Source organism: Kryptolebias marmoratus, linkage group LG4 (genome assembly GCF_001649575.2).
Source record: "Kryptolebias marmoratus isolate JLee-2015 linkage group LG4, ASM164957v2, whole genome shotgun sequence".
NCBI lineage: Eukaryota > Metazoa > Chordata > Actinopteri > Cyprinodontiformes > Rivulidae > Kryptolebias > Kryptolebias marmoratus.
This window is the reverse complement of record NC_051433.1, coordinates 14,050,949-14,056,588: the sequence shown is the minus strand read 5'-3', so window position 1 is coordinate 14,056,588 and position 5,640 is coordinate 14,050,949.

Sequence of the window (5,640 nt, the reverse complement as noted above, 5' to 3'; positions counted from 1 at the left end):
TTATTTCACCTTTATTTAGACATGTCCTGTTTCAAGTGAACATAGGAGGTAAAAGTATACTTGCAACATATTAAACAGAACCAGAAAAAACAGATTTCTCATTCCTTTTTTCTTAAGTCCTGTGGATTCTCCGCTCTAGTTGTTATTCTCACACAAAAGCTAAAATTTATGATCGTAATGAATGAATTAGAATCAATGAGATATGTAGCTTACACATTTTTCAATAATTCTGAACATCAACAAGGGTGTTGGTGCATTACAGGAAGTCAGACGATTCTGTTTATGTTGGACTATTTGCAGGCTTCGTGTGGGACAGCAGATCATCCATTTAAAAATAAATAAAGGTTTTTTTTAAATAAAGGCATACGTTAATCCAGTAAGGCACTGCCAAATAACTTGCTTCCAGAGTAAAACAGTGCAGAAGTTAAACTGTTCACCCCAAAACTACACCTGTCAGTCACCAACAAAGTAATACATTATATTTTTAATAAAACTTTACATAGAGTTCCAACTTTCAGCAGGTCTTCCAGAATAAATGTCTGAAATCCTGCAGTGTTCAGTTCTCCAGCCGCCCAGCAGAGGTCAGTCAGAGCTCACAGTTTTACAGCCTCATCTCAGAGCGAGCAAATCACCGTTTAAAGATAAAAACGCCCAGAAAGTTTTATGGTAAAAATCCACCAGAGCTGGCTGTTAAAATATCTTGAGACTAATTTTTAATGCAGCTTTTTTTTCCCCCTCCTACAAATATGCTCAAATTAAAAGAGAAAAGCCACCGTTATCACAGCAGGGGGATAAGCTCCCAATTAACATTAATCTGCTTTTCTTTCATGAAAAATGAACTATAGCCAGAGGACACTAAGTGCAACACCAGAGCCTGTAATCTTATGTAAAAAAAAAAAAAAAATTCTGCATCAAGGCCAATGAGTGGAAGCTTTTGTTCTCTTTTCCAAGTGGGAACAAGAGAGGGGGGAAAAAAATCATGGCGTCAGCACTCGTTACCAACAAAGCCTACAAAGATGAAAATTAAAGACGGGTTCACACAGGTTCTTTTCTTCGACAGCACCGGAGATACGATTCTGTGTAAAACCAGCATTTTGGCTTTTGTGCTTGGCCCAGTTATGTGTTCAAAGCTCAGAGGACGACTGGAGGGGGGGGAAACACTATACAAAGGAGAAACTCCCAGGAGAATCGCTGACTAACATCGAACAAAGAATGAGCAGGAGAGGTGGAGGGGGGCACACACACACACTCACTCACACACACATGGATCAAAGAGGCTGCGCTGCATGCCAACACTGTTTACCCACGTTGCCTTCAGCTTCAAACATCACATAAGCCTTCTGCCACCAGAAGCTGCTGCAGCTCAAACTTTAACGGAGAGGAGAGCTTAATAAAAACAGGTCAGGTTGCTCTTAAGGCCACAAAGACTTGTAAAACAACATCATGTGTTCTCTTGTGTGAAGCCAGTGTTGTAATATTTGGCAATAAAGTTCAAAAAGCCTGCAAAAAAAAGGCCCAAGTGAACTAACAATAATAGCCTAAAGCCCTGAGAGAGGCTCAGACAAACGAGCTAAAAAAAAACACACAAAGGGGGAACAACACCGATCGCCACACTAACCTTCATCACTGGTGTGTGGCTCTGTTCCATTATCAGCTTCATCAATGGTTCCAGGTTCACTGTGAGGGCTGTCGCTAAAGGAGCAAATGCAAAGCGAAAGGACTATGCTGTTAATTGTTTACTTTATTAAAAACAAGCACATCTGAGCAGGGGATGAGCTGATAAAACACAAAGCAGAACATGACAGTTCATGCATATTTTATTACAATTTGCATCCGCTGCTAAACTCACCAGTACTCCTCCCCGCCGGTCATGCACTTCTCGTACACCGGTCCGTCCAGCTCTCGTTGATTAGGAAAAATGACCTCGTGGTGGATAATGATGGTCTTAATGACTTCGTTAACGTGCGCCTGACACGCCACGGGATCCTGGCCGTCCGGGATGGGCATCAGAGTCGGGCCGAAGCAGATGGCCAAATTGTACGGATCCATCATGTTCTCATCGCTGTACTGGGAAAGACTGAGGGGACAGGACAGGAGAGTTGCAGAGGGTTTTTTTTTGTTTGTTTGTTTTGTTTTTTTAGATTAACAAATCATGAATCACAATTAAAGCAGTTGCACAGCACATGTTCTGTAGCTGTGTGTTCGCTGCCATTTAGTTAACATTTTATTTGTGTCTTGCACAGTTTGAGTCTGTATTACACTGTTGAACCTGCTGTGGCTGCTTTTGGGACACTTATTGTAAAGCACTTTAACGTAGGCTTTAAGAGGTGTGATATAAATAAATATTTAGTAGATTTACTTACTGGCAGCGAAAGCCAGTGATGACCTCAGCTCATTCAACTCCAGCTAAGTCATCAGCAGTTATGTCTCTGTCTACCTGACTGCAATTCTGCTCTTCTTTTATGTCTCTACAGAACCTTGAGTAAAACCCATGACTTTTTGAGTAGTGAGTCCACAGTCTCAGATTTGTGAAGTGTATAGGTGCTGCAGGCTGCAAACAAAAACAAGACATAACTGAAAATGAAGGCATTTTGTGCTGTCTCAGGTGCTGAAAAATCCACAAGCTGTGGTATTTATTCTCCATGCTAAACATCACAGCAGCTTCAGGAGACACCAGTGTTGTTATCTAAGGGTTTTGCACAGCAACACACAATGCAAAAAAAAACTACTTTCAAATAAATTCATTTTTTACACATAGTCCACATGCAACACTCCACAGCTAAGTTGGACGTCTGCTTTAAAATGTATCCAGCGTCCGCCGCAATCAAAAGATTTGGTAACTGAATCTTTCACGAGGAAACTATAATAAATCTTTGAACTTTATTAACAAGCTGAGTTTGAGGAGAAACACTACAGCTGGAGTGGCTCCAACACAGGATAAAAAACAAAGTTAACGTCTTTGTTCTAAAGGCAAACCAAGTAAAGAGGGTCATTAATAACACCCATTATAAAAAAGACAGGTATAATACTGCACAGACATGTGAGTTTCCGGCCTTGTAAAGAACTTCTAAGACAGATGTAGTGTTATAAAGCTGGTCATTTTTACCTGCATGTCTATTCTGGGTTTGTATGGTGTATTGTGTATAAAAGTGAATTATTCAAGGATATATTCTGTATGGCAATTATGCAAGGAAAAAACTTATCTTTGCCCTGTTTCTGCAGAAAAGCAGAAAACCAAAACAGTCCCTGCTTAAGGTGTTTAATGCAACTCACTGATTCAGAAAAGCAAAAAGGTATCTCATGACGATTATGACCGTCCGAGGGAGAGTCACAGTGATCTGCTGGATGTGATGCGCTCTCTCAGGCCCTGATTCCAGCTCTGAAACACAGATTTAAAGACGTAAAGCAAGAAGAAAAACAACAGCACCACAGCAAAGACATGTAAAGATTCTGAAAGGTGATGTTTGACTCTGATATGCCCTGTTTCAGGAAAGTGTTGTGCTCATCCCATTAGAAACAACAGGAAGCTTATATTTTGGTGGATTTATTTACAGCAGACTGATGTGGCCCACACGTGTCTGATAGGCATCAGACCCAAAGCGCTGGTGTTTATATTACTTCCATGTGCTGCACTGTGTGACCTTTTTCTTCTTATTAAGGCTGAGTTTACAAGAAAAAAAAGGTGTAAAGTTTTTTTGTTCTTTCTAGTTTACTCACAACTGTTTGGAGTGTTTCTGTACTTTTACTCACTGATGGTGGAGATGAAGTCCAGGAAACGCTCCTTTGGGAAAAGAGGGTTTTCCAGTCCTCTGAAGTAGAGCTTCAGCACCCCCGCTACAGAGTTAATGTCGTGTTCATTCTGGTCATCAATCAAGGGATCTTCACCTAATTAGGAAAAGGATTTCAGAGCTTTTGGTGAGTCGAATAAAAGAGCCAGATCCTCATTTTTATTCAAGCTAACATGTTTGTGACGTGAAAAGAAAAAAAATATACCAACGCACCCACCTCTCTCAAACGAGTTTTTGATATCGTTAACCTCCACCTGTGATCCTGGCACACGAAATATCCCCTGCTGCTGCAATCCTAGGAGAAATTCAAACCAGACTTTGACGGATTCAGAACCACACGAGCTGCCGCGACCTCCAAACCACTTTACCAGCTTCATGACAGACCGTTGGAAACACATAACACAGAGCAGGAAATGTAATCTAGTCATAAAGAGAGATGCGTATTTTTTTCCAGGAGAGGGCCCCTCAGCGAGCCCGCAGCATATGGTTTTAGTTAGAGGGGTCTAATCAGTTTTCTGTAGCTTCATTAGGTCCAGATCCAGAGCAGAGGCCTTCGGGCTAAAACAGGGAGTTGAGGACAGATATGAAGGTAGACGGGGAGGAACTGGAACGAGGTTACGGAGGGAGGCAGGCTGAACTGACTAAACAAAGACCAATTGTGGCCTCAACACTCAGTGTGGGATCTGTTACGAGCTTGTCAAGCAAAGGACAGCCAGCTGAGCACTGCTGAGACAGAGAGCGCAGGTCAGTCTCTGGACAAACGTATCAGCCAAAACAGCACGAAGATGGGAAACTCACCATATAGGTTGATGTATCTGATACAGCTTTCAACAACAAGGGGAATCGGTTGACCCGAATCCTAAAAAGAAATCACATTTAAAACAAAGTGCAAGAATATATACGATAAAAAAGCACTGAATATCTAAATAGCGTTATTTAATAAAGCATGTTGCTTTTACATTTCATGGGTATTGATAGTGATATTCAAATGTAGCATTTAAGTGATGATTTACGTTTTTTGAAACAAGGTTTTGTGGAAAGTTTCTGAACAATTGAAATCTTGCCTGTCGTAGATAGCTCCTTGAATGGCCTCAGTTTGGAGGAATAGAGTTTAATTCTGACGAGCTCGTCTGAACGGGGCCGGGGCCAAAGAGGGCTGCCACCATCTTAAAACTCAAAACTCAAGTAGTTTAGAGTGGTTTATGTAAACGCCTTTTTATAAACCTGAACACTGCTGTCAATTTCACATTACCTGGTTATTTAGGCAGAAATACTGTATTCCTGTCAGAAGTGCTTCATGTTAAACTGGATGCGCTACAGCTAGCTGCTGCTGCTACTAGTTGCATTTGCAAATAACCATAAAAATCTGTGTAAACACTGTGTAACACAGTAGACGGTGTTGTTAAAGTTTGTAAAACTGTTTGTGTGTACGACTATGAGTAGTTCAGACCCACTTTTGGTCCTGGCCTCACTCTAACCAGCCATTAGCTCATCTGTTTGGTCAAAATGCAACCATTTCTACAAACTGAGGCAGTTCAAAGAGACATGTAAGATTTTAATCATTCATAAACTTTCCACTGAACTCAACTATATCTCTTTAAAGGGACAGTTTGGTCATTTTTAAAAGGATGTTCTGGTAAATGGTTATCAGTAGTTATTACCTTATCAGCTGTGATATCAAGTCATAGAGCACAGAGTGTGGAGAAAAGGGCAGAAGTCTATCCAGGCTGGGCTAATGGCATAGAGAACTACTCTTTCTCAAAAACGACACATTTGTGTGAAAGAACGCTACATTAGCTAATATTAAACCGCTCCACTTTTTGCATGACACTGCTTGTTTAGTTTATCACTG